Below are 19430 nucleotides of genomic sequence, written 5' to 3' on the forward strand. Positions count from 1 at the left end.
GTGCCCAGGTATTTTATCTTATTTTCCGCCCAGAGCAAAGGAATGCGGCCCTCCCACGCTAGATGTATGGAGCTCTGTAAGTTTAAAGTGAGCCCTGAATAGAAACCGATTTCATCAAGCACACTGAGCACATGAGCCAGGGAGGTCTGAGGTTGGGATAATGTCAGTAACATGTCATCAGTGTATGTTGAAACTTTTAGAATATCCGATCCCATGCAACTGCAAATCAATAAAACAATACAGAAATAATTTGCAGTTATGAGAAACTTAAAACAAGTCAAAAAATTATTCGAGAAAACAAAATTTCAGCTCATAGTACAATCACTAATACTAGGACTACTAGACTATTGCAACATCCTCTATCTCCCGTGCCCTGCTACAATAACAAAACAACTACAAACAATTCAAAACACAGCTCTAAGACTCATCTACTCATTGAGGAAACACGACCACATCACAGAGGCATACCTCAACTCTCACTGGCTTCCAATTCCAGCAAGAATACTATTCAAATTCTACTGTCTACTATTTAAAACTTTAAATGGGGATAGCCCAACCTACTTGAACAACCGCCTCATCCAAACCACCTCAACCAGACATAGGAAAACTCACACCCCATTCACACACCCGCCAATCAAAGAAGTTAAACGGAAAAAACTATATGATGGCCTCCTAGCCATTCAAGCAGCAAAAATAGACAACCAAATCGCCAACCTTTTGATAACGACCCCAGATTACAAAACTTTTAGAAAAGAAATAAAGACTATACTTTTCAAAAAATCCCTGAAAAAGTCCTAACCTCTCAAGCTTCCTCCTTTCATCCCTCTAACCCCCCGAACCCCCAAATCAACCTGCTCTACTCTTTTTTTCCCCCAAAAGGACCAGAAATCTTTTTGTAAAACACCCTCTTTAATTCTTTTGTAATCCGCCTTGAACCACAAGGTAATGGCGGAATAGAAATCCCTAATGTAATGTAATATGTCAGTATCCAACTGGAGCATACGTAGCAGGGGTTCCAAATAGAGTACAAATAAGAGAGTGGATAACAGGCAACCCTTATGTGTCCCACGGTAGAAAGAAAAGGTTTCAGTTCAGGTTCCATTAACTAGAATATGTGCTATCGGGTTTGTGTATAATAGCTGAACTGCTGCATAGAACCAGCCATCCATACCCACAAATTTCATAGTAGTAAATAAAAATGCCCGGTTAACTTTGTCAAATGCCTTTTCGGCATCTAGGCTGACCAACATTCCTGGTATCTTCTCTTTCTGGTCAATTGACATAACTAAAAGCACTCGCTGCACATTGAGAACTTAGGGCCAGATTCTGTAAGGGGCGTCTAAATATTAGGCATCATTTAGATATCCAGGAGCAGAATGCTGAGCGCGATTCTATAATGCATAGACGTACTATAGAGAATCACGCTCAGCGGCGCTGAGTGAATCTAAGCGCATCTATATTGTTAGATATCCTTTCCAGAATCGCCTTTTAGGCGCTGCATAGACATCATAATAATGTCTAAAAAGTTATCGTGTTTTAGCATTATTACATCAATAGAAGAGTGGTTTTATGCTGTTTTTTGCCGAGGTGAGTTGGTTAAGCTGAAGTGGCGTGAATTGCAGTGGCAAATTGTTGTCGGTATGCAGCACAATCTTGTCTTCCAATACCAGTCTTTTCTCTTTCTCCTTTTTCGAGGATTTCAATGTCATCGGCTCAACTAATTGCTCCAAATATTTGTCCATAAAGAGGTCAATGATTGACTACTGTGAAATAAAGCCACTCCGATGATAATTGATGACATTATTTAGAGTTGAGGAGCAGGGACCTGAGAGCTGAACTAATGCACATCCGCTCGGTTCAGTGCATCACATGATCTCCACACTAGCAATTGTTGAAATTTTTGGTTTCTTGTGAGGGAGGTCTGACTATGATTGTAGTTCTCTTTGGTTAGCATGTAATCTGTCTGTCACTGTATAGGATTCATCTGCTTTGTAGTTAGGGCTTTTTTTCTATAGGTATGTGTTCTGCTCTACTCCAGCAACAGTGTGGACTAATGAATGATATTTATTTCCTGTATTAAGGGGTTTCCCTTTTTATTTATGTCTTGTTCTGATTTTTTTTCCAAGTATATGCTTTAATATTATGTTGAATTCTAAGATAAAATACCAAAATTTTTTTTTTAAAAAAAGCAAGGGTAATAATTGGGATATATATATATTTTTTTAAATCTTTATTGATTTTTAATCTTAAAACAGTGCCAAACAAATAAAAGAACAGTAGATATTACATACATTGCACTATTATCTGTACAGGTAACATATATATCATTCCAGATTTTCAGATTTCCTACATTTAATAATAACATAATATAACATAATATATAATATAAATGAAAAATAAAGTTACCTAAATGTCACCATCAAAATTTATTTCCTTCCCTCCAACCCCCCTCCCCCATGGATGTGTAAAAGCACATGAACAGAAAGAAAGAAAATAAATATACGTTATTATAAGAACATAAGAAATGCCTTCACCGGATCAGACCGCGGTCCATCCCTGTCTGGCGATCTGCGCACGCGGCGGCCCATCCAGGCACTCCTTTTTGGAGACCCGGATTTCCCGTATCCCTCAACGTGATTTGCAAGAAGGTGTGCATTCAGTATTTTGAATGTCTCGATCATATCCCCTCGTAGTCTCCTTTTCTCAAGGGAGAACAACTCCAGTCTCTTAAGTCTTTCCTCGTAATCCAGGTTCTCCATACCTTTCACCAGCTTTGTTGCTCGTCTCTGCACCCTCTCCAGCAGTTTAACATCCCTCTTTAGGTATGGAGGCCAGTTAATTAAAATGTTGGATATTATGCCAATATTATTCCCTACATTTTCGGCATCTACCTTTGCTGGAGGCGTGATTCTCTAAATGGCGCCATCATGCAATTGATACATGCTCGGCGGCTGCTTTTAAATTCCACAAATTTAGTCAATGGGCTCCAAACTTTATTAAATACACCACTAAATCCCCTACATTCTGAATTAATTCTTTCATATCTGTATGTAGTGCATACATTCACTCACCAAAAAGTGTAACTTATTCTGTCATGGTTTTTCCAGTTACTCGTGATCAATTGAATGGCTATGGTCATTATCATAAAAAGACGGCTCTTATATTTATCTAAAGTGGGTTTCACATGTAGTAATGTACCACATATAATGGCCTCATATGATAGTGAAACATTTGACTCTAGAACCAGATTTATTTGTCCCCAAATGGACTTCCAAAATATAAATATAAAAGGACAAAAATATAACAGATGGTCCAAAGTCCTTATATCAATATGACAATGCCAGCATCTATTAGACTTAGAACTATCTATTTTATTTAACCGAACTGGGGTCCAGAAAATCCTATGCAACAAAAATAACCATGTTATTGGGATGTTTTTATCTGGGCAAACAAGAAAAATGTCACCAAATGGTTCCACAGTAGAAAGCAGATAACCAAAAGATAAAACACTGTGGTAACGATGATCTTGATAAACAGTTTATTGTGAAAAAGTCTTCACAAGTAAAAGCGGTGCATGTATGTGAAAAATCCAAGTGGTACACAGTATCAAATCTGTAGTATGGACTCAACCAGGGCTGGATTAATCAATAGGCCCAGTAGGCACGTGCCTAGGGCCCGAAACTGTGAGGGGGAACCGCTGAAGGAGGACGACTCATCTTGCCATTTTTTTAAACAGCAACAGCCCCCTTCCAGCATCAATGGCAATGGGCCCCCCCTTCGTGACAACGGGGCCCCCCACAGCAATGGCAATGGGGCCCCATCCATTACAGGAAGGTCCCGCGACGACTACTTCTGCTGGTCCATCCCCCTCCAACGCCACTTACTTGCTCCGGAAGAAGTGACGTCAGAGTGGGATGGACCATCAGAAGCAGTCATCGCGGGACCTTCCTGTAACAGATTCGGCCGCATTGCTGTTGCTGTGGGGGGTAACCCTTTCCCGTCAGCTGTTCTAATGCTGCTCTTTCTTTGTTTCGAATTTAAAAAAAAAAGAAATACAAGTGGAAAGAAAGAAGCAAATAAGAAAACAGATAAACGGGGGTGGGACAAGGGTGGGCTAGGGGCATGGCATGGGCGGGGTGGGGCAGGGCCAGAGGGGCCCAGTGTACTTGGGTGCCTAGGGGCCTTCGAAGAATTAATCCTGCCCTGGACCCAACACAGTCCATATTTCAGTATTAATCAACCTTCTTCTGGGGTCCATTCTTATTAAACCACAAAAAATAGAAATGTTTGAAAGCATCCAAAATACAGTGTGATGAAAGTTGGAGCGCTAACAACGTGGTCCAAGTCCAGCAATTGACAATCTGAAATGGTTTTTATCTGGACCTATTTCAATCACGACTAAGTCACAAAAATATGCTTTAACTGACCAGTTAACCCTGAAGGACTTAAGGCATGACCCTCTCCCCTCGCCACTTAATTCTCCAGTGCTTATTGATCCTCTCTTGTGATAGAAATTGTGAACCTTCCAAAACCTACAAATATCAATTGTACCTTAGATAGGAGACAGCTGTAGACCTAAGGGCTTTTGTAGCAGTATGGTATAATAGGTTTTCCTAGAGGGTTCACAATGCATAGAGGGGATGGGATTTGATATACAGGCAGCCCCTGGGTTAAGAATGAGTTCTGTTTTTAAAACTGTTCTTATGTTGAATTTGTATATAACTTGGATCATGTGAGAATCTGTGTGTATCTATGTTCTCCGATACAGTACACAGTCTATAAAAACATTAAACATTAAAGAATCAGTCCTCAAAATAAAGTACTGTAGTTTAAACAGAAAGAAAAAATATGTACTTGTTTCTCTTCACAAAAGTGACAGAGAGTGTGTCCTATACCCTGCCCGCAGCTGACCTGGAAGCCTTCTGAGAATAGAGTAGTGGAAACCTTTCTTTTTCCCTCCCAAAATCTGATCCTAGATTTCTTCCCACCTTCTCCACCTCCTTGGGCCCCTCTTGCATCTCTTTCCATCCATCCTACTGTTCCCTCTCCACCACCACATCCAATATTTCTCCCTTTCATCTCTCTGTTCCCCATGCATCTCTACCTCACTCCTCTCCCACCATGCCCAACAATTCTCCTCTTTCTTCAGTTCCTCACGTGCACCATCTCTCTTTCCTGCTCACTCAGGCACTTATGCCCAGTAATTCTCCCTTTCTATTCCCTCCCACATCTCAGCATCTCTTTACCTCACTCCCTCCACTCTTCAGTCCTATGTCCTAAGTTCAAGCTATCCACTCTGCCTCCATTCTGTGTCCCAAGATCATGCCCCCTCCTTCCTTCCTTTCTTCTTTCCATCCTTTCACTGAAGTTTGTATTCCCTCCTTCTGAGTCCCATCGTACCCTGCTTCCTCCCTCCATCACTTCTGTATCCCAAGTTTGTGCCTCCCTCCCGTGGCTGTTTACCTGTTCTAGCCGGCTCCCTTCTCCTGCTGCACTTGTTTCCTGTTTGAAAAAAGCTATGTTCAGGATGAGAATTTTAACATTTACAGCAAAATGCTTATAATTGGACTTGGTTGTCATATCAAAAATTCCCTTCCAGATTATTATGTTATGTGGGTTAAAGTAATCAAACCCATATGGATGGCAGTATTCTATAAATTTATGCATGCAATCAGTGTGTAAATTTAAGCAACCAGTTATGGAATGAGAGGGATAGTTCTGAAATACTCTCAGTTATAAATGCTGATGTCACTATAAAATCTTATCACATATTAATTTAAAAACCTTTTATATTCATTCAGTTTAGTATATGAAAATATTCTTCCATCTTATGATTAAAAGTGCTGCCATTCTATGTTATTATTTAAACCATTAAGTTCTACAGTTTGTAAAATAAATAGTATAGAGTCCACAGTGGAGTATATTAGATCATCCACATAAGCTGAATATTTTACAAACCATCAAACAATACTCTGCTATATCTGGAAACAAACTAAATCAAACTAAAACTGAACTGATGCCAATCAATTGCCAGGAGGCTTCAAGAGGTTGCATCCAAATATCACTTTCAATGGGCAACATCTCAACTAAAATATCTGGGCATCCTTGTTGGCCCAACCATCGAAGAAACTCTGCAGCTTAATGAAGATGCTCTAATCAAAGTGACGCAGAATCTAACAAAAAAATGGTCACCTTTGCGAATCTCCTGGTGGGGTAGATTAGAGTCCATCAAAATGATGATTGCACCTAAAATCAACTACATTCTTCAGATGATACCTATAGAGTATATCTAAACTTCAAGGCGTACCACAAACTAGAGAAAATTTTAATATCTTATTTGTGGAACAACAAACCGCCACGCATCTCACTTAAAAAATTAAAAGCTAGCAAAGCTGCTGGTGACATAAACTTTCCTAGTTTTCAGGATTATCAAGCTCAAACTGGTTTACTAACATCAGAAGCAAGGCTGATTGCCCTGATTGGATTCATACATGAAATGTAACAAGTATCCTTTATGTCTTCTTCCATTTTCGTCCTTTGAATCTGGTTTTGTTAAGAATCCCTTGCTCCATAGTATTTCACAGGCAGTGAAAAATATTGAAGCTTGCCTATCTACACTGTGGAAGACTACTCTCTCAACACCCATATGGAACAATAGAAATATCAGAATACAAGGGAAGACTGCACTTGCCACTTTAGCAAAAGGCTGGTATATGGGCAGTAGAACAACTAAAGAAAGACAACAAAAGGTTAACTTTTCAGGATTGTGACAAATCCAAGTCCATTTCTGGTTTTGTCCCAAAGATGGGGAGGAAATTCACTAAACCCCGATGCAGGAGAGCTGATCAAGTTGAAACCCAGACTACAGAATTAGCTGACTACTACTTAGCCAGAGAGATTGCATCAGATGAGGAATGGCAGGAAAAGGACAGGCTGAAAAGCTTTACCCAGTTTAAACCTGTCCCTGACACTGCCAGATTACTACCTTTCCAGCAGCCTGTCCCTTTGAAAGCCAGAGCTAGAAAGAAACCTGTTTGTAGATAAACGGAGTCAGCTAGTGTATGGAGAGCCCTTCCTCCACCCAGGCTCAGAGGAGAGAGTCTCTCCACAGCTTAAAACAAGGCTGTCCAGAGTAGGAAGAGTAGAGAGGCAAGATGGAACGGACAAGAGCCAGGAAGAGAGTGAGATTCTCTCTCACCAGCCAAAGGAGGCTGGAGAAACAGAGTGGCATATGGCAGAATCTCTGCACTGAACCAGAACATTGGCTCTGAATTAAACTTCTCTATATGCTGGGCTGTTATAAGTTTTTCCCTTATAGTGCCTGTGTTTCTGAGCACTAGTTTTGCTTATAAAGAAACAGCTTATTTAAAGAAGGGTTATGCTAAAGTGAACAAGCAAGAGCAAAAGTGGAAATGTCCAATCAGAATGGTGCACAAAAAGTGTCTTTCAACTCATCTGATAAATCCAAATGTCTTTATTCATCCAAAATAACTCATTCATCCAAAGTAACTCAATGACTCAACATGATCATGTTTTGGCCACCCGGCCTGCATCAGGAGTCTTAGGAGTCTTTGGGTATCAATTGGATAAATATGCTCTAAAACACAACGATCAAACCGTTGCTCCGAATCGTGTGACACTACAAACCAACACAACCTTGCAGTGACTGGTACAAGCTATGGCAACATGCTATTTTCTCTCGACCCAGTGAGATTGTCCTGTGCCTTGAGTAGGCCTGAGGAGGGCCAGCTTATTTACCTGGACAGGTAGATGTGGTGAAATGAGCAAACATGAAATAAAAAAATTCAGCCATTACACTTTCTCACATTGTACCAGGATTCACTAGTTAGAAAAACCTGTTGATAGATAGGGCCTAATTCAAGAGCAGGTGAAAATGTGGTATTAGTGGCTATACATAAATATATGAAACTAGAAAATATTGGATAAGCCAGAATATCATAATCATAATCAGAGAGGCAAAAGCAAAAAATGGGAATCTATTTCACACATGTGTTATGTGCTTGAAGGAACAGGAAAGCAGACCGGGCATCAGTGTGATTGATGGATCACAAACTAAAACTAAATTCTGAAAAAACAAAATTCCTTTTGCTCGAAAAAGCCCAAACTCCTACCATCACTGAACTGAAAATCAAAAATACCAAATACCCAATACAACCCGAACTAAAACTCCTAGGAGTTACGATAGACAGATGTTGCACAATGCAGCCCCAGATCAACAAAACAACCCAGAAAGCTTTTCTAACCATGAGAAATCTCCGTAAAATCAGAAAATTCTTTGACCAAGAACAATTTAGACTAATCGTCCAATCCCTAGTCTTAGGTCTGCTGGATTATTGCAACTCCCTATATCTTCCTTGTCCAGCCACTTTGATAAAACAACTCCAGACCATACAAAACACCGCCCTCAGATTGATCTACTCACTCAAAAAATATGATCACATAACAACTGCCTTCTTAGACTCTCACTGGTTACCCATACAAGCACGAATCCAATTCAAATTCCACTGCCTGATATTCAAAGCATTACACGGCTCTTCCCCCTCCTATCTAAACAACCTCTTAAACCAAATCTCCACCTCAAGACACAGAAGAACCTCGAACCCTTTCGCCTTCCCCCCACTCAAAGGCACACAATGCAAAAAAATGATTGACAACCTTCTGGCAACACAAGCAGCAAAAATCAACCATTCCATCTCCAATCTTATGACAATATCAGACAACTTCAAAACATTCAGAAAAGAAATCAAAACCCTGCTTTTCAAAAAATTCATCCAAATATCTTAACCCCTCCTCTTTTACCTCCAGAAGATTCACCTACCTTCAGATAACCTTCCCCCAAATTACCCACCTTAACACCTTCCAATTAAATAAATACCATAAATAGATTGTAACCTACCCTCTCTAACTGCATTCCATATGTATTTTTCATACAGTTCTTCACTGTCAGTTTAATTTCCATCCTATAAGTTCACATAGAATTTTTCTTTTTTCAACCATTTTTTATTTTCTCTTCTTTATTAATTTCCAGGTACTTTAGTTAGATTGTGAGCCTTCGGGAAAGTAAGGGAATTTTTTAAGTACCTTCTTACTTCTCATTTATAATCTTAATGTATATTTTCTTCAAACCGCTTAGAACCTAACGGATGTAGCGGTATATAAGAAATAAATTACATTACATTACATAGCAAATTTACCCCAGATGGCAAAGCTTATGTTTTATAAGGCTTCTTTGTTCTGAAGAGTGTCCAGCCTGGACTAGGCTGGTCCTCAGGGAAGTTACAGGCAGACAGGAGTTGGCCTCTGACCTGGTTGCCTACATTCCAAGGGGCCCTGATTTTGAAGTGAGAAAAACAAATCAAATCCACATGTGTATCATTGTATGTATAGATCAAGAATTAAGTTTTAGTAAGTCTGTAAGTCATTAAAACTACACAATAGGAATTTACTTATATAGCTATAGGTAACAAGTGTAGATTAGGATACATTTTACTTTGATTTCATATATTTGAAATCTGAAGAAATTCTGAGAAGAATACATCTGGGATTTAACCTCTGACCTTAAGCAACTTTTTCTACTCTGTGAAACTCTGATGGGAGGAGGGTTAATCCCTCCTTCTCTCCTTCTCTCTCTAGTTTCAGTTAGACAAAGGGACATGAATTGCAGCACAGAGATGCAGGTTGATCTTAACAGGAAAGGATTTAAAAGCTGATTAGTTTTGTGAGTACATTACAATATCTGTCTATGTATTTCTTCTTTATAAAATATGTAAGCTTAATATGAAAATGTAACTTTTTAGGTATAAGAATGTAATTTTTAGGAATGCTTTTATGACACATCCATATGAAGGTATAGAAGCCAGCCTTACATGGAAGCAAAAAATTTGGACCAGTTAGATTGTAGCGAAGGAATGTCATCATTTAGGATATATATGGATGTGTAACTGGTAAAACATTAGAATTTGTTACTAGCAAGTCCAGCTTTTGGCTTCTGTAATAATTCTCATGATGTAACTAACCTTATGATTAATCATATCTGATAATGAATAAATAATATTTTTGCTTTTGGATAAACATTTGCATCATCTCATTATTCTTGTACATTTTTACAAACCTAGAGTAAAGCTAGCAGCTTAATGCTTACGAGTAACGCTTATGTGCAATTACCCTGCTCACCCAGCGGCACTAAATCTACCTGGCAATATGATCTTCAAGTGGATGTCTCTGGAAAACAGTGGGAACATATTTGGTCTTCAATTCACAAATCCTTAAAATCAGCAATTACACAATTTATGTATTTTGTATTTCACAAAGCCATTTGGACACCTTACAAATTGTCAAAAATTAAGAAGGACTGCTCAAATAAATGTTGGTCTTGCCATATAGACATTGGTACGCTATCCCACTCACTTTACTATTGTATCCAACTACAAAAGTTTTGGAGATGCATTTGGCAGACTATTTGCTCCCCATTGAACATAAATGAACCTCTGACTCAGGATCATACTGCTGGGATGTCATGGACTGATACAACCAATATCAGAAAAATTCTCAAAATTACTGTGTATCCTTAACTTGGCTATCAAAGTAATTTTACAACATTGGAAGTACACATCGATGGTGGAATATATTACCTGGTGGAACATGGTTTGCATAACTGCCAAATATGAGCGGGTAGCTGCAGAAAAATCTAATGCACTCTTTTCTTTTATCAAAACTTGGGAACCACTTGATTCCTATAATAAAACGCCTGAATAGGTTTTGGCTAATATAATTGAGCACATTCACCTTTTCTTGGCTCTAGTGTACATCCACACTGCAATCTCCACAGTATCGTTTCGGTACTTTTTCTGATCATTCACAATATTACTACTGTCATTGTACTTAACTTTTTCTGTTCTTTTTATTTTTTGTAGATATGTAACTTCTATACTGATAGCATACCCATTGTAAAATCAAACATATGTATGAGCTGAAGGTTTCAATGTATCCTCAACAATGTCACCTAGAACCTTTTCCTGGGCAATGGCTCCTAACATAGAGCCTTGCATCACGTAGCCATACTTCGGGTTCCTCTTTCCCATATGAATAACTTTGCACTTGTTCACATTAAATGCCATCTGCCATTTAGACGCCCAGTCCCTCAGTCTCACAAGGTCCTGTTATGATTTTACAACTTTCAACAACTTTATGTCATCAACAAATTTAATTATCTCACTAGTTATTCCCAGCTCTAGATCATATATAAATATGTTAAAAAGCAGTGGTCCTAGCATACACCCCTGAAGAACTCAACTATTTACCCTTTTCTACTGAGAATATTGACCATTTAAACCAATTATTGTTTTCTGTCTTTCAACCAGTTCTTAATCCATAATAGGACATTACCTCTAATCCCATGACTCTCTAATTTCCCCAGAAGTCTTTCATGAGGTACTTTTTCAACTGCCTTTTGAAAATCCAATTACACAGTTTCAACCGGCTCATCTTTATCTACATCAGTGGTTCCCAAACCTGTCCTGGGGGACCCCCAGCCAGTCAGGTTTTCAAGATATCCTTAATGAATATGCATGAGAGAGATTTGCATATAATAGAAGTGACAGATATGCAAATCTCTCTCATTCATATTCATTAGGGATATCTTGAAAACCTGACTGGCTGGGGGTCCCCCAGGACAGGTTTGGGAACCACTGATCTACATGTTCATTCACTCCTTCAAAGAAATGCAGTAGATAGGTGAGGCAAGATTTCTATTAACTAAATCCATGTTGCCTTTATCTCATTAATCCATGCTTATGTATATGTTCTGTCATTTTGTTCTTTATAAGAGTCTCTACTCACTGGTCTATAATTTCCCAGATTACCTCTGGAACCCTTTTTAAAAACTTGGTGCCACATTGGCCACCCCCCAGTCTTCCGGTACTACGTATGCTGGATTTTAAAGAAAAATTACAAATTACTAACAATAGCTCTGCACATTCATTTTTTTTTAAATTCTATCAGCACTCTGGGATGTATACCATCCAGTCCCAAGTAGTGAAAAGATGAATCGGCCCACTTCAACGGAAAGGTCCCCCCCAAGACCTCTGAAGATGTTCAGTGGAGGCTAGTGCCTCCGATTTCTTCAGATTCAGAGCGAACCCTGAAAAATCCCCATATTCCCGAACACTCTCCAAGAAAGTAGACAAGGATCGGTGTAGGTCAGTCAAAAAGACCAGGTCATCAGCAAAGGCCGCAACCTTAAAATGAGAGGCACCTTGCTAAAGGCCGCTGATGTCTACGTTAGATTGCAGCTCCTGATCAAAGGATCTAAGTAAAGCGCAAACAACAATGGCGAAAGAGGGCAGCCCTGACGAGTGCCCCTATGAATCGGAAAGAGGGTCGAAAGGCCGCCATTCACCGAAATCCGTGCTGTTGGGTCACTATACAATGCCTGGATAGCATTAAAGAAAAAGGGGCCCATCCCATACGCACGCAACACAGCAAAGAGAAACCCCACTGCACCCGGTCAAAAGCCTTTTCTACGTCAAAGCTAACAAATAAGGCGGCTTTCTCCAAGGCCTACAAAATGCTGGCCTACATTTCTGATCTTTACAACTAGACACAGCCAGCTGAGCTGATTGCAACAAGGGAATCCCCGATCAGTTGAGCCGGCAGGACTTCCCAAAGCCGCGGCTTCAGAGAATCCTGCCAGCTCATCTGATCAGGGGAAAATACCCCTGCCGCAATCAGCTGAATCTCCACAACACCCCCCCTCCTGAAATCAGCAGGAGGAATGGCCACTCCCTCTGCTGCCAACCCTCCTGCCAGAGTGCCAAAACCCCTATCATGTATCGACAGGAGGGATGCCCACTCCTTCCTGCACTAACACCCCTCCATCATGCATTAGCAGGAGGAATGTTCACTCCCTACTGCCGCCGAGACCTAAGACTCCAATTGTCAAGATACCTAAGGCTACTCCCATGAGCATGGGTATCCCCAAAATCCCAGCTGATCAGGGCTTCCCTTGCCGCAATCAGCTGATGGCAAAGGATTCCTCCGCAAAGATAGGTGGTTGAGTCACCTATCTTTGTGATCAGGCTAAGGCATGATTCTCTAACTGGCTAAGGCATGATTCTCTAACTGGCTAAGGCATGATTCTCTAACTGGTGCCGATTAGAGAATCGGGGGGGTTAACGGACAGACCCGATTCTGTTTAGGATGCCAGTACATGATTCTCAGCCACTTCTTAGCCACTAAGACCGGTGTCCTATATAGAATCAGCCCCTTTATATTTCTCTATAGGCAGCCAATGAAGTTTCTTATAGAATACAGAAATACTATTGTATCTCCTTAGGCCATATCACAATCTCACTGCAGTACTTTCAATCAACTGCAATTTTTTAATGCCATTTTTGAGTTGAAGTTCAAATACAAAGAATTATAATAACCGAGTTGAGATAATATTAACGTTTGTACTACCAATGCAAAGTGATGTTAAAAAAAATAAGATTTTACTAATCTCAGCTGTCTAATTACATACATGGTTTTCTTCTATAAATTTGCAACTTGATCCCTGTAAGTCAAGGAGGGGTCTAATATAACCTCTAATATGTTGGTTTATTTTTCAATTTTAAGAGAAATTCCAGATTCCAATGTAATCGATGTAGGGACCAAAAACAACTGATTATTAAGTCATAAAACTTTTCACTTGTTTGTATTTAAATTTAGTTTGCAGGACAGAGCTCATCTTTCAAGTTGTCCGTCAAGTCCCTTCCCTTCCCTTATTTTAAAGCAGACTGAAAACTCACCTTTTTGATATAGCCTTAAATCCTTAACCTTACTCCTCTGCCTTCCAACCCTGCCAGCTGATTAACCGTTCCCTTAACTGTATCCATGATATCCTGTTTGTCTGTCTTGGCTGTTTAGCTTGTAAGCTCTTTTGAGCAGGAACTGTTTTCTTCTTTGTGACTCTGTACAGCACTGCAAACATCTAGTAGCGTTATAGAAATAATTAATAGTAGTAATTTTCCAATACAATCCCTGCAGTAGCCCTATCCATTGGAATTAACCAAAAAATATCATCAGCATAAGAGAGTAACAGATCGTCACCTGACAGAACCAATGTCTGCACAGAACTCATAAAAATATTAAAAAGTACAGGAGAAACAGAAGATCCTGTGGAACTCCACAAAAAGAGTTTCAACTTTTAGAGAAAACTCCATCCTTGATTATACAATAGGTCCAATTTTAAGAAATTCCTTAAACCATTTAATAACTGATCCATACAAACCCAAATCACAGCCCTCTTTTACTAAGCCGCAGTAGAGGTTTCTACCACAGCCTGGAGCACTAAATGCTCCGACACTCATAAGAAGCATTTAGCACTCTGGGCCGCAGTAGAAACCTCTACCACGGCTTAGTAAAACGGGGGTGGGTGGGGGGGGAGAGGTTAATCACTAATATTTAGTGCACGCTAAAACGGCTAACGCACCTTAGTAAAAGGACCCCTCAATCTTAATTTTCTCATTAAAAAGGGAAGTGTTTGGCATGTTTATTTTTTGAAAATTCACTAGTTTTTAATATGAAAACTTCATTTTTGTAATCAATGCATATCAACATTGCGGCACAGTATGATAGATGTGCATTAACAGAAGCAAAACTACTTGCTTTTTTTGTAAATTAATCTTCCTTTCAAACAAATCTTTGTAGTATTTCTTTCTGATTTTACTTTGGTTTGCTCTACCACTTCCCTAACTCCTCAGGATGACTGATCAAGATGAGTCATATTCCCTTGCTGGCTGAGTGAACAGAATTTAAATATTTTTGTGATATATATATGTGGTGATAGGGAGTTTCCCCTGAAGCATTTATTATCACATCATTGATATTCACTTTAGCTGGTAAGCAACTTGAGCCTCCCATGCTGAAATGCCACTGACATGTCATGAGATCAACCAGTGGTCTTATTTGTAATGATATTTTGAATAGTTATTAGGGCATAACATGGTTTTCAAACATTATAAAGCCTTTAACGTCACAAACTTTGATGAAGTTTAATGAATGTCCGTCCACCTACCTATACAATTGTTGGATTGAACAGCAATTGTACTTATTTTTAAAAACCATTACTGTATTTCTTTGATGCTTTGTAAGCTGTCAAAACACAATAATTTGTATTAATGGTAAACATTTGTTTAATGCACTGTTTCCTGGCTTATGTAATCCTTAAAGGTGGCAGAATAATAATTAACTAAATTATACATCATTCAGGAGAAAGGACTCCCAAAGTCAAATCAAATTGATGGTCTTGCACTTGCATTTAATTACTGTAGCTACTGCTATAAATGAATCTTGATAATTTAAAATTTGCTTTGTTGAACAATAGATGGTAAGAGTAAAAGGTAGAAAAGCCTTTACCAGAAGAAGTAAAGAACATTTTCTGCTACAGTACATTTAAGGAATATAAAGATTGTTGCAGTTTTTATTTAAAAATGAAAAGACTGGATTCTTTTATTTTACTGCATACTTCTCAATTATATCAAGCTTGCAAAAGTTAAAATTCTTAATTTAATTTAAAAATGTATAAACCACCCTTCATGATACATCAACAACACAAGCAAAACAAAGAAAACCAACAGAGCTTGCAGTGAAAATGCAAAACGAAACCAAAACAGAACTGCAGGACAATGTACAAGGTTCAGGAATTTAATTATATAATACAAAAAAAATCTTTAAAACATATACAGCACAACATTAATAAACATATCCCCAAAAAACTGGTCCTAATATACAAATGGACTGGACCCAACACGGTCCGTGTTTCGAAGAAACACACCTTCCTCAGGGGTCCTATAAAGAATAATGTTGTAAACAAATGTAAATATAAATAACACTTTGCAAATGACATACTATACCAAAAATAGGTGTATAATGCTATGATTAAGAAAAGACGTCAATTGTGAATACAGCAGGCAAGTGATAAAACATATAATAAAACATGGAGAAATAAAGAAGAAAAATATGCTCATTAGATAGAACTTAAAAGACAATGATAAGGAAAAGGATGTGAGACACAGAAAAGGAATGGAAACAGAATAGAAGACAAGCACCAAAACAATGTGATAAAGTGACTGTGAAAAGACAGTAAGAACAGAGATCATATCTGAATATAAATATACGTACCCTACTGATGGCATGTGATATATCAGAAAACAGATTGGGTAGAATAAACACTATGGGGTTCATAATAATAATAAAAAAAAAAATTCAGAAGAGATGTGTTTGATTGGATTACAATACTACTGTAGAAGGGTGAATTTCTGGTAAATTTAGGTTATATTTTAATTATACCCATAACCAAGAATTCAAAAGAGTCTTTAGCCCTCATTAACTGGAGGGACTAGTGAGTGTTGAATTGAGAAAGTATCTAGATAGATTCTCCATATTACATCCATCCCAATCAGGATTTCATTCCTTCCATAGCACAGAGAGAAAACAAAACTAGCCATAGGGTTTAAAAATTGATCTAAATCTGTATATCCCCTTCCCCCTAATATTTTTGCATTTAGATTTATGTATTTAGATTTAGCTCACGCTTTTTTTATTACTAGTTATAGTGATTTGTATCCAGGTTCAATAGGTATCTTCTTATCTATAGAGGGCTTCCAATCTATCAATACCTTTTACTAAGCTGAAGTAAAAATTGGCCTTAACATGCCCATATGTAGGTCTTTCCCGTGTGCTTAGGCCATTTTTACTGCAGCTGTAAATTTGAATTTTTTGTATTAATGGTCATAAACTGTTACCATTAGCATGCAGCCATTTTGAAAAATTACTGCATGTACACTTACTACTATCCATATTTTAAGCAGTAAATGTTCATGAGCTATCATGCACTACCTAATTAGCCTATGAATGCCTACTCCCATCCCTTGACACGACCCTTCAAAAAATATTATTAGCATGTGGTTAGGCAGTTACTGCAGGATGTCTGAACATGTCCTGCAGCATACCATTTTAAGCTGCATAAGGCATGTTAAAGGGCCTTAAGTTTTGTTATGTTTCTTTTTTGGATAACAGAGCTGCAATTCAACTGTATTCCCTTTTCTTATTCCTGTTTTTCTTTACATTCAGTTCCCCATGGGATAGGTCTTAGATCTCCTGTTTTTGTGGTCTAAGTATTTCAGCTGTAATTTAATTACTTTACTTAATGTACCAAGTGTATCTTGGGAATTGCTTTGTATTGTATATCTCTTTACAGCCTAATGCTTTCTGTTAAGCTATTTCTTGATATATAAATTAAATGTGCAAATAAAAAAATGAACTTTATGGGACTCTGATTACAGTGACACTGCAATGATTTTTTTTTATTTGATTCGATATGGTCTGAATCTTTCTCAGTAAGATAATACATAGTTTTACTGACATTTATCCTTCACTTTATTTCATACTTTAACATTGGTTCGGTTGCAACTTATTATCTTCAAATGAACAATTACACTACCATATTATAGTGTACTTAATACAAGAGTTTATGTATCACTTTGGCAGAATGTAAAAATACAATCTTGGCTATATGGCTGCAAGACAGAGAATATCCAAATGGAACATAGGGTTTTTTTTTACTAAGGCACACTAACCGATTTAGCGTGCGCTAAATGCTAACGCGCCCATTATATTCTATGGACGTGTTAGCATTTAGCGTGCACTAAATCGGCTAACGCGCCTTAGTAAAAGACCCCCATATTTATTTAAATTTGGCTTAAACCTTTTTCAGCTGTAGCTTAAGATGAGAAGCATTCAGGTACATTTGTCTGCTCTTCTATTTTGGATTTTTTTCTGTCAAACTTTCCTAACAGACTTAAGCACCACAATAGGTCAAGGATCATGTAAAAGTAAAGTAAGCATAATCTTATGATTTCTAGAAGGCAAATTACCGTACTTACTATAAAGAACTTTTAAACAATTTGTCACTTAGGGGGGGCAGTTATCAAGGTACATTTTACTGTAGCTTAAGTTTTGAAGAGAGTCAGCAACCAGCAGTAGCTTGTTACAATAGATGAGTTACTCACGTAGTATATGCATAACACTGCCTGTGAGTCACAAAAGCCTGGTGCTCCCAGGTACTTCTTACAAGGGCTGACCAGCAAGTTCCCCTGAGATGTTATGTTAATCAGGTTTTCTAATCCGCCTTTACCTATTCAGTTCAAGGTTGGATTACATTACAAGAGATTGAGTCAATTACCAAGAAGTTACAATGGGCAGTTTAACACAGACATTCAGTAGGGTTGCTCGTACAGGTAGATACAGTTAAGGTCATAGTTACAAATGCATAGTTATAAGTACAAGTATGTCATTGTTGGCTTTTTGATTTGTCCCAGGAGTTGCATTAGACAGTTTAAAGATGGGCTTTTATAATTGCTGGTTCAGTTACTACAGGGTTGGCTCCTAGTCTTGGTACAGAAATGCTTTTAAAAGTTTTTGGAACCCAAGATAGTGGCCACAAGATCGTAATGTAAGTGGTAGCTGGTTCCAGCATTTTGCTAATTGATATTGGATGGATAAGATAATTTGCCTGGTAGACTTTATATTGTTGTATGCTGGGAATTTTAAGTGGAAAATATTTATGGTGGATTATCTGTTGGAGGTACCCTAGATCAGTGATTCCCAACCCTGTCCTGGAGGAACACCAGGCCAATCGGGTTTTCAGGCTAGCCCTAATGAATATGCATGAGAGAGATTTGCACCCTAGATGATGTGTCTTTGAATTGTGAAACTAATTTTCCAAATCGCGTAAACCAGTGGTGTCCAACCTGTGGCCCGAGGGCCGCATGAGGCCTCGTATTTTGTGTGGCCCTGGTCGAGGGTGATGCAGTGTTTTCCTCTGCTGCCCTCGGATGTTTACCGTCTTGCCGGCTCCCTCCTCTATCTTGCTGCAGCATTTAAGCATTTGTGTGGCCCCAGAAACATTTTTTTTGGCCAATGCAGCCCAGGGAAGCCAAAAGGTTGGACACCCCTGGTGTAAACACAAGCAGCAGAAATCGTTATCAAGTTTGATTTCTGCTGCTTGTGTTTACGTGACTTGGAAAATAAGCTTCACAATTCAAAGACACATCATCCATGATTGGACCCTTGAGGAAGGCTTGTTAGCTGAAACACAGTTCGTGTCAGGTCCGTTGTATTTTTGTATGATCTATGTGAACAAGTATTTTATTCTGTTTAAAGATTTTTCTGGAAAGAAATAAAAGGAAAGTCAAAAACATTGTGTTTTCTACAAGATTCTGGATCTATAAGCTGTGATGGAAGAAGAGAAGTTGGATATAGTGATGATCACAGAGACATGGGCAATAATCTGATACACCTAATTCTACTCAATTCTACTTCTGTTAAGCAAACCAAAATTGAGGCAACTTCAAACCCTTGAGGAAAAG

The 19430-nt window shown here is 38.5% G+C and overlaps 1 protein-coding gene across 3 annotated transcripts in view; it reads right to left on the reverse strand.

Moving 5' to 3' along the window:
- The window catches only part of MSRA (methionine sulfoxide reductase A), a 373438-nt gene that overhangs the window by 170955 nt on the left and 183053 nt on the right, over window positions 1-19430 (reverse strand). The window lies entirely within an intron of this gene.

The sequence above is a fragment of the Geotrypetes seraphini genome, chromosome 3 (genome assembly GCF_902459505.1).
Source record: "Geotrypetes seraphini chromosome 3, aGeoSer1.1, whole genome shotgun sequence".
In the NCBI taxonomy this organism is placed as follows: Eukaryota; Metazoa; Chordata; class Amphibia; order Gymnophiona; family Dermophiidae; genus Geotrypetes; species Geotrypetes seraphini.